The sequence below is a fragment of the Leucopleurus acutus genome, assembly GCF_964270905.1.
Source record: "Leucopleurus acutus genome assembly, chromosome: 11".
Classification (NCBI taxonomy): Eukaryota; Metazoa; Chordata; class Mammalia; order Artiodactyla; family Delphinidae; genus Leucopleurus; species Leucopleurus acutus.
This window is the reverse complement of record NC_139152.1, coordinates 100,284,548-100,310,683: the sequence shown is the minus strand read 5'-3', so window position 1 is coordinate 100,310,683 and position 26,136 is coordinate 100,284,548. Positions and strand designations below refer to the sequence as shown.

Genomic DNA, 26,136 nt, shown 5'->3' with positions numbered 1-26,136 from the left:
GAGCCCGGGGGGAGTGGGACGGGCAGGCAGTCGGCACACACACTGGAGGCAATATTATATGTTCTCCTTGCACCCGTGGGGGGAGTCACATAGGTATGCCTAAAGAACGAGTGCGCCATAACAAATACATCGTGGAGTTAAAAAAATCTGAACATGTCAGTCCCCGACAGCGCTAGGCTGCTTCAACTCATACACAGAAGAACGCTCTCCACGTGGGCACTGCTACGGGTCGCACCGTGTCCCCCCAGATTCCGCTGCGGGAGTCCTAACCCTTAGGACCTCAGAATGTGGTTGCCTTTGGAGATAATAAAGAGGTGATTCCACTAAAATGAGGTGTTTAGAGGGGGCCCTAATCCAATCTGGCTGGTGTCCTTATAAGAAGAGGAGATTTGGACACACAAAGAGAGACAGCGGGGAGCACACACAGAGGGGCGACCACGTGAAAACCCAGCGGGAAGGCCGCCGCCTGCAAGCCAAGCAGAGGGGCCTCGGGAGAAACCAAAGCCGCCGACACTTTGATCTCGGACTTCAAGCCCCCAGGACTGTGAGAAGTAAATGCCTGCTGTTTAGGGGCCCCAGTCAGTGGCCCATTGTTAGGGCAGCCGCGCACATGCGCACAGGTACAAAGTCAAAACAGCGGTCCTTCCCGTGACGGCTGGCTTCAGGCTCTTGCTCAAGCCTCTGAAACCACTTCCTGTGACCCTCAGCCTGTGCCCGTTCTCCTAGCTCGACATGGGCCCTGGTGACGCTGTCTCCCCCGATCTCGCCCTGGTCACCATCCTCCAGCCCCAGGGTGACCAGTGGCACTGGGCCATCGCCTCATCCAGACCTCCCTGTGCTGTCCGCCTCTGTGCCAGGCCCCAGCCCCCCTGCCTGAACCCCCCTCCCATCCCTGCCTTCCCCAGGCCCCGCTCCAGGTCCACCCTTGAGCCTCGTAGGGTCCCTTCTCGCCAACGGGGCCGACAAGGTGACATTTAGCTTCTGAAATGGTCACAGGGAAGCCCAAGGCTCACATCGCGGACAGGACCAGAGGAGGTGCGTGCCACCAACCACCGGCAGGGCTCAGCGCGAGGCGGCTGCCCCCTCACCGCGATCACAGAAGGCTGGGCTCTTTGGGCCGAGTGAGGACACGCTGCCAAAGCAAACGCGCGCGACGGGCTTGCGCAAAACACCGCGCATGCCAGCCCAGCTGAAGGCAAACAGCAGCTTTAAGGGCGAAGACGAAGGGGTGGTTCGGCTTGCTTTAGACATGAGAAATGGGTCCAGTTCACACATTTTTGGGAAATTCGCCTCTCATGCCTGGAATTCTGGTAATAAATGGACAATAGCACACAATGAAAAAGAGAAGAGAATCATTAAACTTCCATAAGATTTAGAAGGCTTTCTCATCCATTAGTGTAAATCAGGCTGTGAATCTGTGCATTTTTTCTATCATATTTTATTCTGCATACAATTGAATTTCTTCAAATGGCAAGTAAGATAAAGGTGTAAGCGTTACTTAAGGTATTTTCCACCATGAACAAAAGGTTCCAAAGTGCGGTCATTAACTTACCACCGTCACCATAAAGTTCAGCCTAACAGATATCTGATAGCCGGGCAGAGGCTGTGTTATCAATGGGGCCGTGACCACCACCTCCTCTGCCCTGTCTTAGTCTCAGCGCTGCAAGGAAAACACACACGGACAGCAGCCTCTTAGTCCTGCAAATATTCTACCTTCCAACCAGCAGTGTCCAGAACGGGAGGAACTGATCTTTGACTAAATGTTAGTCTCCCTGTCATTACATCCAGGGAGTTAGAATGTTTTGAGATCTTATCATTTTACTTATCAGCTGCTTTTAAAGGATACCTGAGATTTATGTAGAGAAACACCCGGTGTTCCTGTTAAGAAGAGCTAAACGAGATCCCTGGGGAGTGAGGCAACACTGTGACCTCCGGCCAGAGGACTGGCCTTTGCACAGATCACTGGACATCCTGGCCCTGCCTGCTTCCAGCCAGAGCAGATAAGGGAGAGTGCCCTTTGGACGTGTCCCCGGGTAGAGCTGAGGCTGCATGGCACGCAGCCCGCTCCGCCAGCCTGCGGCTTCCTGGCAGGCTCCGCACCTGCTCTCCCCACGCCGGGGTCACCTCTGCTCAGGGGGCAGGAAGGTCACGGCAAGTACCTGCCTTTCAAATCCACAGAACACGGCCACCGCCTGGTCCATCGAGATGGGCAACCAGTTACTGTGCCCTGTGCCCGATGTCCTAGGTCCTCTGGGGCTTTGGAGGGAGAAAGAGGCACAGCAAATGACCTCTTAGCAGCTCCCAGTGTGGCCGAGGAGGTAAGAAACCAGGAGTGGATGCAAGCGGAACTCAAACAGGCCTCGGATCCCTTGCAGGGAGAAATGAGGGAGAGAGCAGGGGGTGCTGAGAAGAGGTAATAATAATGCATAATCCCATCACCCCTTCCTGGATAATCAATCCTGAGACGTGTTGGTTTCCAAAGGCATTTTGTTTTCTTTCCCACCCAATTTAAATGTTAGAGCTGCATCCTATAGAACAGAAACTCAGATGCAAACTGCTGAAATTCTACTTTTAGTAGAACACTTTTCAGTCAAAATGTTGCTTTGAGAATTACAAAACAGGGTATAGGAAAACTATAGAACACTGGGGGAAAAAAGATACAGGAAAGAAAGAAAGGAAGAAGGAAGGAAGGAAGGGAGGGAGGGAGGGAGGAAGAGAGAGAGGGAGAGAAGGAGGGAGGGGGCACAGAATCCTGCTGTTGCTTTATGTCACCCAAACACAGGGCAGGTGAAAACACCAGAAGAATTTTAACACTAATTGCTAACCTTGACATCAAGGGATTTCCCTTATCACCAACTCTCAGATGACTTGACTGTTGGGAAGATCGGCTAAAATGGTGGCTGGTGGCGTCATGAGCTCTGAGTCTAAGACAAGGAGAGCCCAGCACACTGTGCTCAGGGTCCCCCCAGCACCTTAGGCCCAATTCTGATGTAGCCCTAATTATAGGGACAGTGTTGGGAATGTTTTCATGTCTCCCACTAGACGGGACGTCGCTTGCGGGTAGGGATGGACTTTGCTAATCTCTGCGTCCGTACTTCCAGCACCATCCCTACGATGCAGCAGGCGTTCCGTTTCCACCCCCAGTGCTGAGCGAGGTTGGCACAGAACTCGGACTTAGTCCACACTCAGCAGGTGAAAGTCTGTGAGGCCCCACCCCGGCTTTGCAGCTGCCTCCACAGCCTGTGTCACCCAGACGGCAAAACGGCACGTGCAGTCAGTATTCGAAAGACAACAAAACGTACGGATGTCTGAAACAGAAGTCAGAGTGGCACCACCTCGGGAAAGTGATCAGAAATTTACAGAGTGAATCATAACCATTGTCGGGACTTAAAAACTAAGCGTGAGAGAGGAAACAAACAAACAAACAAAAAAATCTAAGCATCATAGTGAACAACAAAGTCCAAGTTGGCAGGAAAGGGCAAGCTTCAAACAGAGATGTAGGGGGCAGAGGGGTTGCTTATCGACCCCTTTATCCTGAGAACGGGTACCGTGCCCACAGCCTGGGCAACCGACTGGCACACATTACAGACTGCTCAGGAAAGGCATGAACAGATCACCAGCCTGACTCTACCTTAGAAGCAACAGGCAGGGAACCTGGGAAATGTTTGGTGATAAAATAAGTTCAGTGCTTTGAAGAAAGAGTAGAGAAGCGTCATCATCTGACTGGAATAAAAGACTAAGCGGAAATCACTTGGTTGTTGGCTCCCAACCGTGTTAATGTATGTCGCCCATTTTTGCCCCGTACCTTACTAACCGACCTTCTTGCACCTAGAACGCCTTTTGTAAACGTTCTCTGAAATTAAGTGTTAGATAAAAGTTAGCTATTGAAACATGTTTACATGCTATGAAAATAGACACTCAAAGAAAAAGAAAAAGTGGAACTGGGCTGGAATTCTCACACTCAGAACTTGTATCTGACTCCAAAGAGTCCGAGTAGAAACAGTTACAAACACCCCTCGTTCACTTTGCTGCTTTTAGCTTTCTGTACTCGACTGGAACTTCCCGTGTTGTCAAGCCCTCCCAAATGATCACTTACTATGCCTCGTTAATGCCAGCTCAAAGGAATCTACTGACACTTGCCTTTGCTAAATCAAATCCAATTAGACTTCATTGAATGGTTTAAAGGTAAAAGATGGAACTTCTGTCAAAGGAGTACCATTTATGTAGCAGACAAGCAGCTCTCAGGCAACAAATTTTTCTGTTTTTCACCATTTCTATTTCACTCCCTTGTCAGGTTCTTTATACTTTCCTATATACTTTTTAGATATTAGAGATACTATTTAGGTGCCTTTTGGCTTAATTTGTTGGGCTAGGATTGAAAACAACATTTCAAAATAAACACAAGAATGCTAAAAAACCCTCTGTACCTTTACCTCGCGCCAGAAGTTCACTGAAATAGTTTAATCATTAGCCCACGCATAATGATTAACGACTAAGTAAGTATAGAAAATGCCTAGGAAACACATGTAAAACAGAAGAAAAAAGGACCAGAGTATAATAATGGTCAGGAAACGAAGGACTATGTATTTTAATGAATTAAATCAAACGTATTATGAACAGGCTGCACATCAGAGAGATTTAAGTAGAGCTTTCTAGATCTTTCCCAACAATGCCTAAGGCATGAAATTTTATAATCAAAAGAATTTGGCATGCAAAAATGGGGGATAAAGGGTAGCTGTGAGCCTCTACACCTTTATCTTTAAAGGTGCAAAAAGAATGTTCCTGACTGTTTCCGAGAAAACGCCCTCCAGTTTTACACAAAGATCACACTCTATGATAGTACAGAAGCGGCTCCAGCCACTTCAAACCCAACTCTTTCCCGTTGTCCTGAAAAGGGTGTTATCATTCTTAAATGTAATCTTACTTTTGTGGATGGTGATATCAAAATAATTACAGGAAAGCTACAATTTGGACACAGTTTAATGTCAGCTGCAATGGAATTTGAGTGAGCAGAGAAGCTTACTACAAGAATTAAAAGTCAATGCATGGGGACTTCCCTGGTGGCGCAGTGGTTAGGAATCCACCTGCCAATGCAGGGGACACAGGTTCGAGCCCTGGTCCGGGAGGATCCCACGTGCCGCGGAGCAACTAGGCCTGTGCGCCACAACGACTGAGCCCACATGCCACAGCTGCTGAAGCCCATGTGGCGCAACTACTGAAGCCTACAGCCCATGCTCCATAACAAGAGAGGCCACCTCAGTGAGAACACCGCGCACCGCAACCAAGAGTGGCCCCTGCTCGCCACAACTAGAGAAAGCCTGCACGCAGCGGCGAAGACCCAATGCAGCCAAAAATAAAATAAATAAATAAATAAAATTAAAAAAAAAAAAAGATTTAGAAAAAAAAAAAAAAGTCAATGGATGCAGCCACTATGGAAAACAGTATGGAGGTTCCTCAAAAAAACTAAAAATAGAGTTGCCATATGGTCCAGCAATCCCATTCCTGGGCATATAACCAGAAAAAACTGTAATTCAAAAAGATACATGTACCCCTATGTTCACAGTAGCAGTATTCACAACAGCCAAGACATGGAAGCAACCAAAATGTCCATCGACAGATGAATGGATAAAGATGTGGTACATATACACAATGGAATACTGCTCAGCCATAAAAAAAGAATAATGCCACTTGCAGCAACATGGATGGACCTAGACATTATCATACTAAGTGAAGTAAGTCAGACCGAGAAAGACAAATACTATATGATATCACTTATGTTTGGAATCTAAAATATGACACAAATGAACTTATCTACAAAATAGAAACAGACTCAGACACAGAGAACAGACTTGTGGTTGCCAAGGGGGAGGGGGGCTGGGGAAGGGATGGAGCGGGAGGTTGGGATTAGCAGATGCAAACTACTATATATAGAAGGGATCAACAACAAGGTCCTAGTGTATAGCACAAGGGACTATATACAGTATCCTGTAATAAACCATAATGGAAAAGAATATGAAAAAGAATATATATGTATATAACTGAATCACTTTGCTGTCCAGCAGCAATTAACACAACATTGTAGATCAACTATACTTCAATTAAAATTTTTTTTTTAATTGTCAGCAAAAGTCCATGGAAATGAAATTCGCATTTACCACCCAAAAGTTTTGACCCAGTGTAGACAGAACCAGTAGCCACGGGGATGATGCTGGGCTTTTAGCAGCCAGACAACAGAGAAGCAACGGAGGCCCGAGGCCCTCGACAGGTCCAGACAAGGAGGTCCTGGTGGGTCTTGGCAGAAATACATCCCACAGACAGCAGGCAGACGTAAGGCTGAGCCTTCACTTTCAGAGTCACGCTGGCGGTCACCGTTGGGATGGGAGGCCGTGTTTTATGACTTTGTGGACCATGTACGTCCCCCTGAGCTGGTGACTGTGCTTCTCCCTGGAGACACCTTGGGGGGACACCCAGCCCAGGGCAGCGGGTGTGGGGGCCGGGAACAGGGCAGGGAGGAAGACAAGGAAGGTGCACAGAGCACCCCAGAGCCAGGCCCTCGGTAGCAGTCACTGCATTGCTTTTTTTAATGGGTCCAGCACCAGGGCAGGGTAGGTAGCACTGGTCCCATTGACAGAGGAGAAAACACAGAGACTCGGGGAGGAAAGTCACTTGTGCTGCCAGTAGGTGAAGAAAGAGAAAGAAATAAACAAGTGATCGTCGCAGAGGCAGTGTGACGAGTGCCGCCACGGAACACCCTGAGGGTTGGGAAGGCTCCACAAAGGAGGGGACACCCGAGCTGCATCCTAAGAGGTGATCAGAAAGGAATGCAGCAGCAAAAAATAAAAAACGGTAAGGGGCATTGCTAAGAAAAGCCCACATGCAGAGATGACCTAAAACATCAGAGTAAGTAGCCGAGGTCTGGACAACCCACTCCGAGGGGGCTGGGTCAGCTACGCGTCGCTGCGCAGCAAACAGCCCCAAAGCTCAGTGGCTTGAACTATGCCACTTTATTTGCTCACATTCAGTGGCTCAGCAACTTGGGCTGGGCCGGGCTGGCCAGGTCTTCTGTGGTCAGGTGGCAGCCGTGGCTGGAGGGTCGGTGGAGGTGGGTGACTGTGGCCGGGCCCTTCTCACCACGTCCTACGGAGGCCAGCACAGGCTTCTGCAGGTGCCTTCGTGTTCCAACAGTGAATGCGGAAACTTCGAGACCTCACTCGTAAACGCTGCATCACTTCTGCCACATGCTGCGGGTCAGAGCGAGTTACGAGGCGAGCCCAGATCCAAGGGGTGGGGAGATGAACCCCACCTCTGAGGTGGGGGAGCCTCAGAGAAACTGGGACCATTTTTGATGCAGCACAGGGTGGGGGCAGGGAGAGGAGCCTGCAGAGGCGGGAGAGGCCGGCAGTGCAATCAGGGTGCATCAGCGCTCTCGGGCGCAGGAGTGTGGACTCTGCCCCGCAAGCAGTAAAGGAGTCTCGGAGGGATGGTAAGAGCTGCCTCAGCATTGTTCTGGCAGCAGGGTGGAGTCCAGATTATAGCAGATAAGGCGAGAAGCAGCAAGACTGCTTAGGAGGCTGTGGTAACCGTCCCCTAAGAGGTGACGGTGCCCCCGGGAGCTGATGTGGGGAGGCGGGGAGGACGGAAGAGGACGAAGTGCTAACACGGACAGCTGGCAGGGCATGGAGCAGGGAACTGGGGCAGAGCCTCGGATAAACCTCCTCTCTGGCTCAGGTAACTGGGCAGATGGGGTGACATCCACGAAATCCGGAACGTAAAGAGAAGAGTGCGTTCCCAGGGTGGAGAGAGCCATGGAAGGGAGAAAGGTGACGAATTCAGTTGCGAACTGCAGGTTACGGTGTCTGTGGGACGCACAGGCTCGGCCTCTGCAAACGTCATCTCCTCTTCCGGGAAGTTCTGATAATGTTAGCGATGTTCTCCTCATAGGGTTCTTATCAACGGCAGCATCTAGGCGTGCCGGGTGGATGAAGCCCCAACCTCGGGGCGAGGGCAGTGCTCCTGGCGACCTTGGACACTTCAACCGTGAATCAGGTTAATAACATCCACGTGATCGTTGCATGTGTTCCTTGTGTCTGTGGAGCTCCGGGCTCGTGGCAGCTCTCCTTCCTCCTTCCTTACTGGGGAACTCTGTTCCCCCGGCCTCACCCATGCCTTTATCCTTTAATCACGCCCTTCCTCCTGCCTGGCTGGTCTTCCCCAAACTATAGTATCCCCAAAGGCAAGAGCAAGCCTTATCCAAGTGTCCTGCACAAAATACCCCTTGGATGTGCTGAGCTGAACCACAAAGGAAACGTTTGTTTTCTAGGGCACCACTCTTCCATATATTGCATTGCTTAGCCTTCAAATTTCAGAGAGTATTACACTGAAGACTCTTTGACTCTGTTTCTCATCATTCTTCCCAAGCCAGGGTCAACAGCTTCGGGAGAGGTAAGTCAAAGAGTACAGTTAACCACGGGGGTAGAGTTGCAAACTGGAGAAGACAAGATACAACCAAGTGCACTGGTGTTTTGCAGCTCTGATCAATTTTTCGCTCTGTTAAGCAGGTCATCAAATCCAGATTTTTTTTAAACTGGACTTTATTTTTAAGAACAGCTTTAAGGGACTTCTCTGGCGGTCCCGTGGTTAAGGCTCTGCGCTCCCAATGCAGAAACCCGGGTTCAACCCCTAGTTGGGGCAGTAGATCCCGCATGCCTGCTGCCACTGAGAAGCTCGTGTGCCGCAACTAAGACCCCGTGCAGCCAAAAATAAATAAATGTTGGGAAAAAAAAAAAGAACAGTTTTAGGTTCCCAGCAAATCCGAGTGGAAGGTACAAGAGAGTTCCCATGTACCCCCTTCTCCCCACATAAGCAGAGCCTCCCCGACTGTCAACATCCCACGCCAGAGTGGGACATTTGTTACAATCAATGAACCTGTACTGACACATCATTATCACCCAAAATCCACAGTGGACATTAGGGTTCACTCCTGGTGTTGTGAATTCTATGGGTTTTGACAAATGTATAATGACACGTATCCACCATTACAGTATCATACAGAGTAGTTTCTGCTCTAAAAATCTGCCTATTTATGTCTCCTTCCCACTTAATCCCTGGCAAGCCCTGGTCTTCTTACTGTCTCCATAGTTTGGTCTTTTCTAGAATGTCATATATTTGCAATCATACAGTATGTACCCTTTTCAGGTTGGCTTCTTCCACTTAGTCATATGCACTTAGGTGTTTTTTTTTGGAATTTTATTTTATTTTTTTATACAGCAGGTTCTTATTAGTTATCTATTTTATACATATTAGTGTATATACGTCAATCCCAATCTCCCAATTCATCACAGCACCACCACCACCCCTGCTGCTTTCCCCCTTGGTGTCCATATGTTTTTTCTCTACATATGTGTCTCTATTTCTGCCCTGCAAACCAGTTCATCTGTACCATTTTTCTAGGTTCCACGTACACGCGTTAACATATGATATTTGTTTTTCTCTTTCTGACTTACTTCACTCTGTATGACAGTCTCTAGATCCAGCCACGTCTCTGCAAATGACCCTATTTCGTTCCTTTTATGGCTGAGTAATATTCCATTGTATATATGTGCCACATCTTCTTTATCCATTCATCTGTCGATGGACACAGGTTGCTTCCATGTCCTGGCTATTGTAAATAGTGCTGCAATGAACATTGGGGTGCATGTGTCTTTCTGAATTATGGTTTTCTCTGGGTATATGCCCAGTAGTGGGATTGCTGGATCATATGGTAATTCTATTTTTAGTTTTTTTAAGGAACCTCCATACTGTTCTCCATAGTGGCTGTATCAATTTACATTCCCACCAGCAGTGCAGGAGGGTTCCCTTTTCTCCACACCCTCTCCAGCATTTGTTGTTTGTAGATTTTCTGATGATGCCCATTCTAACTGGTGTGAGGTGATACCTCATTGTAGTTCTGATTTGAATTTCTCTAATAATTAGTGATGTTGAGCAGGTTTCCATGTGCTTCTTGGCCATCTGTATGTCTTCTTTGGACAAATGTCTATTTAGGTCTTCTGCCCATTTTTTGATTGGGCTGTTCGTTTTTTAAATTTTGAGCTGCATGAGCTGTTTATATATATAATTTTGGAGATTAGTCCTTTGTCTGTTGATTCGTTTGCAAATATTTTCTCCCATTCTTAGAGTTGTCTTTTCATCTTGTTTATAGTTTCCTTTGCTGTGCAAAAGCTTTTAAGTTTCATCAGGTCCCATTTGTTTATTTTTATTTTTATTTCCATTCCTCTAGGAGGTGGGTCAAAAAAAGATCTTGCTGCGATTTATGTCAAAGAGTGTTCTTCCTATGTTTTCCTCTAAGAGTTTTATAGTGTCTGGTCTTACATTTAGGTCTTTAATCCATTTTGAGTTTATTTTTGTGTATGGTGTTAGGGAGTGTTCTAATTTCATTCTTTTGCATGTAGCTGTCCAGTTTTCCCAGCACCACTTATTCAAGAGACTGTCTTTTCTCCATTGTATATCCTTGCCTCCTTTGTCATAGATTAGTTGACCACAGGTGCATGGGTTTATCTCTGGGCTTTCTATCCTGTTCTATTGATCTGTATTTCTGTTTTTGTGCCAGTACTGTACTGTCTTGATTACTGTAGCTTTGTAGTATAGTCTGAAGTCAGGGAGTCTGATTCCTCCAGCTCTGGTTTTTTCCCTCAAGATTGCTTTGGCAATTAGGGGTCTTTTGTGTCTCCATACAAATTTTAAGATTTTTTGTTCTAGTTCTGTAAAAAATGCCACTGGTAATTTGATAGGGATTGCACTGAATCTGTAGATTGCTTTGGGTAGTACAGTCATTTTCACAATATTGATTCTTCCAATCCAAGAACATGGTATATCTCTCCATCTGTTTGCGTCATCTTTGATTTCTTTCATCAGTGTCTTATAGTTTTCTGAGTACAGGTCTTTCACCTCCTTAGGTACGTTTATTCCTAGGTATTTTATTCTTTTTGTTGCAATCGTGAATGGGACTGTTTCCTTAATTTCTCTTTCTGATTTTTCATCATTAGTGTATAAGAATGCAAGAGATTTCTGTGTATTAATTTTGTTTCCTGCAACCTTACCAAATTCACTGATTAGCTCTAGTACTTTTCTGGTAGCATCTTTAGGATTATCTATGTATAGTATCATGTCATCTGCAAACAGTGACAGTTTTACTTCTTCTTTTCCAATTTGTATTCCTTTTATTTCTTTTTCTTCTCTGATTGCCATTGCTAGGACTTCCAAAACCATGTTGAATAATAGTGGTGAGAGTGGACATCCTTGTCTTGTTCCTGATCTTAGAGGAAATGCTTTCAGTTTTTCACCATTGAGAATGACGTTTGCTGTGGGTTGGTTGTATATGGCCTTTATTATGTTGAGGTAGGCTCCCTCTATGCGTACTTCCTGGAGAGTTTTTATCATAAATGGGTGTTGAATTTTGTCAAAAGCTTTTTCTGCAATTATTGAGATGATCATATGGTTTTTATTCTTCAATTTGTTAATATGATGTATCACATTGGCTGATTTGCATATACTGAAGAATCCTTGCATCCCTGGGATAAATCTCACTTGATCATGGTATATGATACTTTATTTGTATTTATTTATTTATTTTTGCGGTACATGGGCCTCTCACTGTTGTGGCCTCTCCCGTTGCAGAGCACAGGCTCTGGAGTCGCAGGCTCAGCGGCCATGGCTCATGGGCCCAGCCACTCCATGGCATGTGGGATCCTCCCGGACCGGGGCACGAACCCGTGTCCCCTGCATCGGCAGGCGGACTCCCAACCACTGCGCCACCAGGGAAGCCCTATGATCCTTTTAATGTGTTGTTGGATTCTGTCTGCTGGTATTTTGTTGAGGATTTTTGCATCTATACTCATCAGTGATATTGGTCTGTAATTTTTTTTTTTTGTAGTATCTTTGTCTGGATTTGGTATCAGGGTGATGGTGGTCTTGTAGAATGAGTTTGGGAGTGTTCCTTCTTCTGCAGTTATTTGGAAGAGTTTGAGAAGGATGGGTGTTAGCTCTTCCCTAAGTGTTTGCTAAAATTCACTTGTGAAGCCATCTGGTCCTGGACTTTTGTTGGAAGATTTTTTTTTTTAATTTATTTATTTTGGCTGCGTTGGATCTTCACTGCTGCGTGCAGGCTTTCTCTATTTGTGGTGAGCGGGGGCTACTCTTCGTTGCGGTGTGTGGGTTTCTCAATGCGGTGGCTTCTCTTGTTGCGGAGCATGGGCTCTAGGCGCGTGGGCTTCAGTAGTTGTTCCTTTAGCATTTGTTGTAGAGCTGGTTTGGTGGTGCTGAATTCTCTTAGCTTTTGCTTGTCTGTAAAGCTTTTGATTTCTCTGTCAAATCTGAATGAGATCCTTGCTGGGTAGAGTAATCTTGGCTGTAGGTTCTTCCCTTTCATCACTTTAAATATATCGTGCCACTCCCTTCTGGCTGGTAGAGCATCTGCTGAGAAATCAGCCGTTAACCTCATGGGAGTTTCCTTGTATGTTATTTGTCATTTTTCGCTTGTTGCTTTTAATAATTTTTCTTTGTCCTTAATTTTTGTCAGTTTGATTACTATGTATCTTGGCGTGTTTCTCCTTGAGTTTATCCTGCCTGGGACTCTCTGTGCTTCCTGGACTTGAATGGCTATTTCCTTTCCCATATTAGGGAACTTTTCGGCTATAATCTCTTCAAATATTTTCTCAGGTCCTTTCTCTCTCTCTTCTCCTTCTGGGACCCCTATAATGTGAACGTTGGTGTGTTTAATGTTTCCCCAGAGGTCTCTTAGGCTGTCTTCATTTCTTTTCATTCTTTTTTCTTTATTCTGTTCTGCAGCAGGGAACTCCACCATTCTGTCTTCCAGGTCACTTATCCCTTCTTCTGCCTCAGTTATTCTGCTATTGATTCCTTCTAGTGTAGTTTTCATTTCAGTTATTGTATTGTTCATCTGTTTGTTTGTTCTTTAATTCTTCTAGGTCTTTGTTGAACATTTCTTGCATCTTCTTGATCTTTGCCTCCATTCTTTTTCCAAGGTACTGGATCATCTTCACTATCATTATTCCGAATTCTTTTTCTGGAAGGATGCCTATCTCCACTTCACTTAGGGTTTTTTTCTGGGGTTTTATCTTGTTCCTTCATCTGGTACATAGTCCTCTGCCTTGTCATTTTGTGAATGTGCCTTTCATTCCACAGGTTGCAGGATTGTAGTTCTTCTTGCTTCTGCTGTCTGCCCTCTGGCGGGTGAGAGGCTTGTGCAAGCTTCCTGATGGGAGGGACTGGTGGTGGGTAGAGCTGGGTGTTGATTTGGTGGGCAGCTCAGTAAAACTTTAATCCACTTGTCTCCTGATGGGTGGGGCTGAGTTCCCTCCATGTTGGTTGTTTGGCCTGAGGTGACCCAGCACTGGAGGCTACTGGCTCTTTGGTGGGGCTAATGGTGGACTCTGGGAGGGCTCACGCCAAGGAATACTTCCCAGAACTTCTGCTGCCAGTGTCCTTGTCCCTGTGGTGAGCCACAGCCACCCCCCACCTCTTCAGGAGACCCTCCAACACTAGCAGGTAGGTCTGGTTCAGTCTCCCCCAGGGTCACTGCTCCTTCCCCTGGGTCCCAGTGTGCACAGTACTTTGTGTGTGCCCTCCAAGAGTGGAGTCTCTGTTTCCCCCAGTCCTGTCGAAGTCCTGCAGTCAAATCCCGCTAGCCTTCAAAGTCTGATTCTCTGGGAATTGCTCCTCCCGTTGCCGGAACCCCAGGTTGGAGAGCCTGACATGGGGCTCAGGACCTTCACTCCAGTGGGTGGACTTCTGTGGTATAAGTGTTCTCCAGTCTGTGAGTCACACACCCAGCAGTTATGGGATTTGATTTTATTGTGATTGCGCCCCTCCTACCGTCTCACTGTGGCTTCTCCTTTGCCTTTGGATGGGGTGTATCTTTTTTGGTGAGTTCCAGTGTCTTCCTGTCGATGATTGTTCAGCAGTTAGTTGTCCCATGAATGTATTTCTACTGCCAGTCCTGTAGTGCCTAGAGGCCCAAAGGTGCAGTACTAGTTTTAAGGGAAAGACAGAAGTCCCTTTCCCTTTATCTTTAACTTCTCGGGGCCAACTTGATGGAAATCTAAATTTGCTCTAAACCAAGAGTAACCAAGTAGAAAGATAATTATTTTGGTGTAGTTCTAATATATGCTGGAGGTTAGTTTTGGTTTTATGATTTCAGGAAGTTGATAAAAGAGATGTGTCCATTTTTCTTTCTTTTTTTTTTAACCATTCTTTAAACACTGAAGTATAGTTAACTTACAGTGCTGTATTGTTGTTGTTAGTACAACACACACACATACATATATACTCTTTTTCATATTCTTTTCCAGTATAGGTTTTTACAAGATACTGAATACAGGTCCCTGTGCTACACAGTAGGTCCTTGTTTATCTATTTTATATACAGTAGTGTGTATCTGTTTAATCTCAAACTCCTAATTTATCCCTCCCCCCGGCCATCTCCTTTGGTAACCGTAAGTTTGTTTTTTATGTCTGTGAGTCTGTTTCTGTTTTGTATCATTGTTTTAGATCCTGCATATAAGCGATATCATATGGTATTTGTCTTTCTCTGTCTGACTTACTTCACTTAATATGATAATCTCCAGGTCCATCCACGTTGCTGCAAATGGCAGTGATGTGTCCATTTTTAGATCTTTCACCTTTAACTTTCCCCTTCCGTTTTGGATACGGTCAATGGTATTGTATTTTGCCAGAGCAGATAAGTTCTGAATGTCCTTCCACTTCTTCAAGTCTTACGAGAAGCAGCGGTGGAAGAGCAGAACAGGGTCGACCACAGAATTCTAAAACAGGGGAACTCAAAGTAAAACCTTTCTCACTCTACGCATAATGTAATGAGAAATGGTAAATACCAGAAGTTTCTAAGAGAGAAAAGCGCCCCCAGCAACACTCTGAAAATCCAGTGCTCACTCGGCCCACAGAACCATTGGGAATTTAGCACCAGCCTTTTCATAAACGCACTCAGGATAACATAAACTTTACCAACATGGTTCAACTTTCTGCAAGGTGAAAACCATTTTTTGGACATTTTCATAAATAACACTAAGGTTCAAAATGAATCGGGGTGTCAGTCCTTCAGAGTTTTCTGTCTTCTGCTTCTCCTACTTGACTGAACAATGGATGCTGGCTCATTCTCAGTCTGTGTTTTGCTCTCCAGCAAATGAGACAAAAGGAAGAAAAAAGCCCAAATCTGGGATATTAATAGAATGTTTTCACTGGTTTCATCCTCTTCCATAAGGATAAGGAGATTGGGACAAAGAAACACACTTCTCTTCAGCAGTTCTACTCAGCCAATGGACATATATTATAATTTTATTTCTATGGTCACTGAGCAGTGGTTTATCTTCAGCGTTATTGGTCTGTGAATGGCCTGTGATAGGCATTTTGAGGAGACACCTGACTAGGACATAGCTCTTACCCTTAAGGATTTCCAAAGTAATCAGGAGATGGTGGAAGCTAAAACACGTTCACCGATAATCACCCCAGAAGACGGAATACGAGGTGGCACCGGGTATTGTAGAGGGAGAGATTTCAGGGAGAAACCCAATCACCGCACTTAAAAACTAAACAGGAGCTCAGCTTTGCAGAACTTATTTTTTTAATTTTTATTTTGTGCGTGTGTGCTTGTTTGTTTGTTTTGGATGTGCTACGTGGCACGCGGGATCTTAGTTCCCCAACTGGGGATTGAACCCGGGCCCCCAGCAGTGGAAGCGTGGAGTCCTAACCGCTGGACCTCCAGGGAATTCCCAGAACTTCTTTTTTTAATTAAAACTTTAATCTTAGCCCAATGATTAGGAAGCATGGGTTCTGGAGGCATCAAAACTGCCACCGCTGAATGTAAGTTGTGTAACATTTGAGCTAGTCTACAAAGTCCCTAAGCCTCCATTTCCCATCTATCAAGAGAGATGCTGAACTTGAGATGAAGTGGTGAGTCATATGCACGTCATTTCATTCTTTTCTGCATCCCCTCTGAAACCACAGGGAAAAGACTGAAAACAAAACCAAAAGGGATCAATCCAGGAAGAAGAGAAGAGCAGGAGGAGACAGCAGCAGGAGCAGCTGGAGGCTGGAAAGGAGCTGGATGTGGAGGATGGAGGAGAGACCGCGAAACCAGCACCTGGAAAAGCAGGAACCCCAGGTTCCCCCTGCAGAACCCCGGGCACTCAATAACTGGAGGTACCAGGCATGGGTACAACTGGGGCGAAGGTAGGAGGATGGGCAGAAGCTCTGAGCAGTGGCCCTAGATCCTCTCCCCCATCTGTCTCCATGGCAACTTGCCATGCCTGCAGGGATGTGAACCAGGGCGTTAGCAAGCACAGGGGATTGCTGACACCCCAGCCTGCTTCTCCTCTTCCTTCTGGAACCCCAGGGACTCTAGGTCTACTTCCCTCCCTCCCCCTCAACCCCAAATAGGGGATTGAAATATCTTCTACGGGAATATCTTCCATTTAAGAAGGGAGACTTAAAGACACCAGCAGTCAGCCCATCAAGAGCCCTTTCCTCCCCGTCCCAGCCTGATCTCCACAAGGATGTCTAAAGTGAACATCCCCAACCTTCTGCCCACAGCCTCAATCAGCTTTTTAGTTCCTCCCTTTTAAAGAAAATCAGACAACCCTCCCCCACAAATACCAGACTTCTGAGGAAGGCCCCTCCCGTGAAATAAAGAGAGCCAACCAACCAACCAACACAGGAAAAAACAGCTCAGAGGAAACAATATACAGGAGGAAGAAACCTACATAACCAGGGGAAACATTATTAATATCCTCAGAAAGATGAGATATTGCACTCATGAAAAGCAGAGCATAGCATAAAAAAGAGCATTCAGAGAACAAAAACCCTCTTGGGAATTAAAAACATGATCCCAAACTTAATAGAAGGGTTGGAGGATAAAGGCCATAATCTCCCAAAAAGGAAAGAGAAAAGACAGAGATGGAAATGGGGGAAGACAGATGAGAAAGTGAGAGCACCAGTCCAGGAGGTGACTCATCCAAATGACAATGTCCCGGAGGGACGGAGGTGAGAAGACCCGGCAGAGGCAATTATCCACAAATGAATTCAAGAACAGTTCTCAGAAATGAAGGCTGTGAATGTCCAGGGTCCCAACAGAATGCGTGAATGCAGACCCACATCAAGGCAGGCCACTGGGAAATTCCAGAACACACTGGGATAAAGAGGACAGCCCACCAGACCCTACCAGCTCTCACAGGGGGGACACATGCCCCATGCAAAACATCAAGTATCAGAATGTTTTTGGATTTCTCACCTTTACAAAGCTTCAACGCCTTTACAACGGGGAAGGAAAGTGACTCCCGCTCGTAACTCAATATCCTGGTAGACCACCCATCAGAGGGGAAGGTAGAAAGGCTCCTGTTCATTCTTTCAGTGTGGTAACTGTGTCTCACTCTGAGACTGTGGATTCTCTCCCTCCCGTAATACTTGGTACTTGTCTTGGGGGTAATGATGGACGAACTTTTTTTTTTTTAATAAATTTATTTATTTATTTTTGGCTGCATTGGGTCTTTGTTGCTGCAGGCGGGCTTTCTCTAGCTGCAGTGAGCGGGGGCTACTCTTTGTTGTGGTGCGCGGGCTTCTCATTGCGGTGGCTTCTCTTGTTGAGGAGCATGGACTCTAGGCCTGTGGGCTTCAGTAGCTGTGGCACACAGGCTCTAGAGCGCAGGCTCAGTAGTTGTGGCTCATGGGCTTAGGTGCCTCGCGGCATGTGGGATCTTCCCAGACTAGGGACTGAACCTGTGTCCCCTGCATTGGCAGGCAGATTCTTTTTTTTTTTTAATTTACGAGAAGCTTTTTATTGACTAAAAGGTACTGATTTGGATTTAATATAACAATACACTTCTGGAAATGTCTTACATGAGGGTTATACACACATTCACTGGTAAAGTTAGATGTACCCCCTTTTTTTTTTTTTTTTTTTTTTTGCGGTACGTGGGCCTCTCACTGCTGTGGCTTCTCCCGTTGTGGAGCACAGGCTCCGGACGCGCAGGCCCAGTGGCCATGGCTCACGGGCCCAGCCGCTCCGCACCATGTGGGATCTTCCCGGACAAGGGCACAAACCTGCGTCCCCTGCATCGGCAGGCGGACTCCCAACCACTGCGCCACCGGGGAAGCCCTTTGAGTTAATTTCTGTCTATGGTATGAGGAATGGATCAAAGTTCATTTGGGGCATGTGGATAAGCAATTGTGCCGGCACCATTTGTTGAAAAGATCGTTCTTGCTCTACTGAACTGCCTCTGTACCTTTGTAAAACACAGTGATTTCTGTTAGTAGCAAGTATGAAATTTTATCAAATGCTTGTTCTATATCTATTGAAATGATTATATAGTATTTCTTTTTCATTCTGTTAATTTGTTGAATTACGCTAATTTTTGACTTTTAAACTATTCTTATATTCTTGGGCTGAACCCATTAGGCTATGATATGACATTCTTTTTGTACATCATTGACCCAATGTCCTAAACTGTAAATTAGAATTTTTGCATCTATGTCCAAAAGGGATATCGGCCTTTAGTTTTCTTTACTTGTAATGTCTTTGCCTAGTATTGGTATCAGATTAATGCTAGCCTCCTGGAATGAACTGCAAAATACTCCCACCCCTTCCATTTTTTGGAAGATTTTGCCTACAATGGAATTGTTTATTCTTTAGATATTTGGTAGAACCTACCAGTGAAGCCATCTAAGCCTGAGGTTTCTTTGTGGAAAGGATTTTAAAATTCTATTTATTTAATAGACGTAGGGCTAGATAGATGATCTATTTCTTCTTGAGTTCAGTTTTGGAAATATGTGTATTTCAAGTAATTTGCCTTTTTTATCTGAGTTGTCAAACTTATTGACATAAAGTTCATAATATTTTCCTGTTATCCTTATAATAGCTGTAGAATCTGTAGTGATGTCACCTCTCTCAATGCAGATATTAGTAATTTGCATCCTTTCTTCTTTTTCTAAATAAGCCAGGCTAGAGGTTTAGCAACATTATTTATCTTCTCAAAGAACCAGCTTTGTGTTTCATTGATCTTCTCTGTTGTGTTTGGTTTTCTATTCATCGATTTCACCCTGATCTTCATTATTTCCTTTTTTCTGCTTACAGTGGCTTTAATTTGCTCTTCTTTTCCTTAAGGTCACTGATTTGAGTCCTTTTTTCTTTTCTAATATAGGTGTTTAGTGTTATAAATTTTCATCTAAGTACTGCTATAGCAGATTCCACAAATTTCAATACGTTGTTTTTATTTTCATTCAGTTCAAAATACTCTCTAATTTCTTCTTTGATTTAGTTTTTGACACATGGCTCATTTAGAAGCATGTAATTTAGTTTCCAAATATTTGGTGATTTTTCACTCCTGTTTATATTAGCGATTTCTAATTTAATTCCATTATGTCAGAGAATCTACTTTATGTGACTTGAATCTTTTAAAGTTTATTGAGATTTGTTTTACGGCCCAGAATACAATGTACCTTGTTAAACATCTGTATGCACTTGAAAATAATGTATATTCTGCTGTTGTTCGGTAGATTGTTCTATATATTGTTCTACATGTCAATTAGATCAGATTGGTTGATAATGTTCACATCTTCCATATCGTTGTTGATATTCTCTATATTTGTTTAACAAATTACCTCTGACCACAATTTTGTATTTGTCTGTTTCTCCTTGCAGGTCTATCAGTTTTTGCTTCATGTATTTTATCATTTTTTTAAATTTATTATTTATTTATTTATTTGGCTGCATTGGGTCTAAGTTGCTGCTTGCAGGCTTTCTCTAGTTGCAGACAGTGGGGGTTACTCTTCATTGCGGTGCACGGGCTTCTCATTGCGGTGGCTTCTCTTGTTGCGGAGCACAGGCTCTAGGCACATGGGCTTCAGTAGTTGTGGTGCCTGGGCTCAGCAGTTGTAGCACGCGGGCCCTAGAGTGCAGGCTCAGTAGTTGTGGCGCATGGACTTAGATGCTCCGTGGCATGTGGGATCTTCCTGGACCAGGGCTAGAACCCGTGTCCCCTGCAGTGGCAGGCGGATTCTTAGCCACTGCGGCACCAGGGAGGTGCCACTCCATGTATTTTAAAGCTCTGTTATTAGATGCATAAACTTTTAGAATTGCTAAATCTTCCCAATGAATTGACCCCATTATTTCTTCAAATATTTTTTCTGTCCCCCACTTTTTTCCCCAGTGTCTCCAATTATACATATATTAGGCTGCTGTTGTTCAACAGTTCACTGATGCTCTTTTTATTTTTAAAAAATTGTTTATTCTGTGTGTGTCATTATATATAGAATCAGTTCTGGGTAGGTCTCAATTCATTGATATTTTCCCCCTCATTATGGATCCTCTTTTCCTGCTTCTTTGCACGTCTAGTAATCCTTGATTAGATGTCAGACATTGTAATTTTTTACCTTGTTCAGTGCTGAGTAGTTTTGTATTCCTATAAATATTCTTGAGCTTTCTTCTGGGATGTAGTTAAATTACTTGGACAATTACTTGGAAAAGATCCTTTTGTATCTTATTTTTGAGATCTGTCAGGCAGGACCATAGCAGTATGTAATCTAGTGCGATTATTCCCCCCTACTGAGGCAAGATCTTTCTGAATAATCTACCCAATCCCTCTTGAAGTATGAGGTTTTCCAGACTGGCAGATGGGAAACAGGCACTGTTCCTGGTCCCATGTGAGTGCCAGGCACTACTCCTGGCCCAGATTGAGTGCTGGCCACTGTTCCTTCTAATCCTCTCAGATGGTTCTTTTCCTGGCCTCAGGTAGTTTTACTCACATGCCTGCACCAAGCAGTACTTAGCAGATCTCCAGAGTTCTCTCCTCCAGTACTCTGCCCTGGGAACACTAGACTCTTTGGTCTCTCCAGAGTCTCAGCTCCATCTCCTCAACTTAGAGAACCTTCCAGGCTCTGCCCAGGTTCTCCCTCCCTGCACCACGGCCTGGAAACTCACTTCAGTCACACCTCTCACCTTGTTTGTTTTCACCTCACAACCATCAGTGTCATCCATGGCCTGATGTCCAATGTCTTGAAAAACATTGTTTCATACATTTGCCTGGATTTCTCCTTGTCTCTGGGAGGAGAGTAAATCAGTTCCATTCCATCTTGGGCTACGGAACCAATCATTTTTACACACATAGGGTAAGTTGGTTACAAGGTCACAACCACTATCTCTCAATCTCTTTAGGTCTATGTCCCATCCTGATAAATAGAAATACCTCAGATTCTCCTTTAATATTGTTTAAAATTTTAAAGTAAATGATTTTTAAAGACTACACTTTAAAAATTCACCCCCTCCTCTGAGAGTCTGCTAAGCCTCCTTGGGTATATGAGATGCTGATACATCTTTTTGGTTATAAACCTGAGATCCTGCTACAAATTCTTGGGAATATATCCCAAAATCTAATTACCTCTTGGGGTCTATACCTGAGACTCTGCAATACCTACCTTTAAAGGTATAACACTTTCCTATTCATACAGAGATAAAAAGTTGCAGAACAGAAAATAACAATTGTCTTGTTGGAGGCTTATAGGAACATTGTGACTAGATCTACAGACAGCTGCAAGAACAATGGATTCTGGCACCAAAAAGTCTGCAACAACCTGCCACACCCCCTCCCCTTTTAGTATAAAAGAAGCCTGAATTCTAACTCAGGGAAGATGGCTCTTTGGGTCACTAGTCCACCTTCTTCTCAGTCTGCTGGCTTTCCAAATAAAGTCACTATTCCTTGCCCCAATAACTCGTCTCTCAATTATTGGCCTGCCACTCGGTGAGTAGTATGAGCTTGGACTTGGTAACAGTACTAAGATCTACTCAGTAATCATGACAGTATGGTATTGGCAAAGGAACCAACACACAGACCAATGATTAGACCACAAAACCCTGAAATAGGCCCATACAAATATGCCCAACCGATTTTTGACAATTAAAAAGCAATTCAGGGGCTTCCCTGGTGACGCAGTGGTTGAGAGTCCACCTGCCGATGCAGGGGACACAGGTTCGTGCCCCGGTCCGGGAGGATCCCACATGCCGCGGAGCAGCTGGGCCCGTGAGCCGTGGCCGCTGAGCCTGCGCGTCCGGAGCCTGTGCTCCGCAACGCGAGAGGCCACAATGGTGAGAGGCCCGCGTACCGCAAAAAAAAAAAAAAAGCAATTCAAGGGAGGAAAGACAGCCTTCTCAACAAATGGTGCTGGTACGACTGGGTATCCATAATTAAAAAAACATGTACCTCCATCTGAGTCTCACATCTTACACAAGAATTACCTCCTAATGGATCATGGACTTACATGTAGAATATAAAACCAAAAAACTTATATGATGAGGCTGAAAAGACAAGTATACTTTGGGTGAAAATAACTGTAAATCACATATCTGACAAAGGGCAAGTATCCTGAATACATAAAGAAATTTCAAAACGGAACAATAAAAAGCCAAAATTTCAATTAGAAAATGAGCAAAAGACATGAAGAGACATTTAAGTGAAGAGAATATGCAGACAGTAAAATAGGCACATGAAAAGATCTTCCACATCCTTATCCACTAGGGATTTGCAGATGAAAACCATAATGAGATATCACTGCACACCTATCAGAATGGCTAAAATAAAAAAGAGCAACAACACCAAGTGCTGGTGAGGATGTGGACAGATAGCATCACTCAGACATTGCTGGTGGGAATGTAAAACAGTATAGCTACTCTGGAAAACAGTTGGTCAGTTTCTTATAAAACTAAACATACAACTACCATATGACCCAGCAATGGCGCTCTTGGGCATTTATGCCAGTGAAATGAAAACTTATGTTCACACAAAAACCTGAACACACAGGGGCTTCCCTGGTGGCGCAGTGGTTGAGAGTCCGCCTGCCGATGCAGGGGACACGGGTTCGTGCCCCGGTCCGGGAAGATCCCACATGCCGCGGAGCAGCTGGGCCCGTGAGCCATGGCCGCTGGGCCTGCGCGTCCGTAGCCTGTGCTCCGCAACGGGAGAGGCCACAACAGTGAGAGGCCTATGTACCGCAAAAAAAAACCCCACAAAAAACCTGAACACATACCAAGAGCACAAGTGACAAAGGAAAAAAACAAATTGGACATGGAAATTTAAAAATTTGTGCTACAAACACTATCATCAAGAAAGTGAAAAGACAACTCACAGAATGGGAGAAAATATTTGAAAATCATATATCTGATACAAGACTTGTATCCAGAAGATATGAAGCGCTCTTACAACTCAACAATAGAATGACAAATACCCAAGTAAAAAATGCGCAAAGGATTTAAACAGACATTTCTCCAAAGAAGATATACAAATGGCCAACAGGTGTATGAAAAGATGTTCAGTGTCATTAGTCACTGAGCAGTGACTAATTCAAATTCAAATTCAAGTCAAAATCACAAATTCAAGTCACAAATTCAAGTCAAAATCACAATGAGATACCACTTCACATCCACTAGAATGGCTACAATCAAAAAGACAGACAATAACAAGTGTTGGTGAAGATGCGGAGAAACTGGAACCCTCACGTATTGCTATTGAGATTGTAAAATGATGTAGCCATTTGGAAAACAGTTTGTCAGTTTCTCAAAAAAGTTAAACATAGAGTTATTATATGACACAGTAATTCTACTACTAGAGAAATGAAAACATACATCTACACAAAAACATGTTCATAGCAGCATTATTCATCACAGCCAAAAAGTGGAAATTACATGTCCACCAATTGATTAATGGATAACGAAAATGTACTATATCTATACAATATTCTTGGTGACAAAAAGAAATGAAGTATTGATTTGTGATACAACATGGAGAACCCTTGAAAACATTATGCTAAGTGAAAGAAGCCAGTCACAAAACACCATGTATTGTATAAATCCATTTATACGCAATGTCCAGGACAAGCAAACTGTAGAGACAGAAAGTAGATTACTGGTTGCTTAGGGCTGGGGTGGGGTGTGCAGGGAATGAGGAATGATTGTTAGTGGGTATGTAGTTTCTTCTAGGGGTGATGAAAATGTTCTAAAATTAGATCGTGGCAATGATTGCAGAACACTGTAAGTATAATGGAAACCATGGAATTGTATACTTTAAACCATTGTTTAAATATACTAGTTACACATCAGTGTATTGTATGTAAACTACGTCTCAATGGAGCTATTTAAAACCTGTACAGCAGCTTTACTCATAACTCATAACTGGAAAGAACCTATATGTCCTCTGATGGTGAATGGTTTCACAAATTTGGTACATTCATTCCACAGAATACTGCTCAGCAAAAAAAAGGAATGAACTATTAATATACCCAACAGGGCTTCCCTGGTGGCGCAGTGGTTGAGAGTCTGCCTGCCGATGCAGGGGACACGGGTTCGTGCCCTGGTCTGGGAAGATCCCACATGCCGCGGAGCGGCTGGGCCCGTGAGCCATGGCCGCTGAGCCTGCGCGTCCGGAGCCTGTGCTCCGCAATGGGAGAGGCCACAACAGTGAGGCCCATGTACCACAAAAAAAAAAAAATATATATATATATATATATATATATATATATATATATATATATATATATACACCCAACAACCTGTATGAATCTGATGGGAATTATGCTAAACGAAAAAGTCACTCCCCAAAAGTTACATGCCATAGGATTCACGATATAACACTCTTGAAATGACAAAATGATAGAAATGGAGAACAGACTTCAGGGTAAGGAAGGGGTCAGGGTTTGAGGGATCAGTGTGGCTCTCAAGGGCAAGCAGAGGTGATGAAAATGCTCACCTTGACAGTATCACGTTGATATCTTGGCTGTGACATTGCACTATTGTTTTGCAAGATGTTACCACTGGGGAAGCGGTGTAAAGAGCACTGGGGATCTCTCTGTATTATTTCTTACAACTGCCTGTGAATCTACAATTGTATCAAATTTAAAGATTTTTTAATTTTAAAAAAGTACTGAAAGGGAGCTAAATTAGGAGTGATGTCTTCGGAACAGGTGAGCTGTAGCTCAACGTCTTCTGATCTGCAGCTTTCCGAAGCCGAACACGGTAATGCATGCAGCTAAGATACAGAAATTACAAACTGTCTTTCTGGTTTGTTCGTTCGCTTTTTTTCTCCGCTTGGAAGTAATTTCACTTACAGAATAATTGCACGTGTGCGCAAAATAGTACAAAGAACACTGTGAACCCTGTACCCTTTATCATATTCACTGATGATTAACATTCTATCCACTTGCTCTGTCTTTATACTTAGGTAGCCATACAGCGTGTGTGTGTGTGTGTGTGTGTGTGTGTGTGTGTGTGTGTGTGTGTATTTGAAGCATGACCCTATCTCCCTCAATACTGAAGTATGTGTTTTCTACGAATAAGGATATTCTCTCACACACTACAGTACACTTATCAATTTCAGTATATTTAACAGAGATATAATACTTTATGATTCAAAGTCAAATGTTGTCGGTTGACCCAATAATGTCCTTGATATTATTCCCTCCAGGACAGGATCTAGCGTAGGGTCAGATACGGCATTTTGCTGTCACTTCTCTTTTGATCTGAAACACTTCCATAGCTTTTCTTTGTCTTTTCATGACAGCATCTTTTTAAAGGCATACCATTTTCACTCCTCCTGTTTTTAAATAGAATGTAGACACTGCTTTAATTCCTACTCGTAGTGGCTTATCTCTAGGTAGGTATCTGCAGAGAAGAGTCAGCACTTCCTAAGAGCCTCTAACTTGAGGTATCCTAGGTCCTCCTCTGGAGTTGGGTGCTTCAGTAGGCTCCTAGCCTCTCTAGCAACTTTCACGCCCTCAGTTTTGTCCGTTTGCCAGCTGGAAATGTTTGCAAGGCTTTCCTATTTGGAACTAGAGGTTCCCAGAGCTACACAGCTTCAATTCCTATTCGCCATGACGATAAAAGAAAACTAAAAACATAATTATTCTGTAAATTTCCAAATAAGAAGAGAGCGAAAAGAACAGAAACGAAATAATCCACTTAATGCCGATTTTCAGCAGCTCAATGATTCCAACGCCAATGTTGGTAACAATAGCCGATGGTAGAACAATGGCTTTTCTAAAGAAACAAGGATGAATGCAACTTAAAGTGACA

At 44.3% G+C, this 26,136-nt stretch overlaps 1 protein-coding gene across 5 annotated transcripts in view; it reads right to left on the bottom strand.

The window, feature by feature from the left end:
- The window catches only part of PPARA (peroxisome proliferator activated receptor alpha), a 75,305-nt gene that overhangs the window by 27,482 nt on the left and 21,687 nt on the right, over positions 1–26,136 (bottom strand). The window lies entirely within an intron of this gene.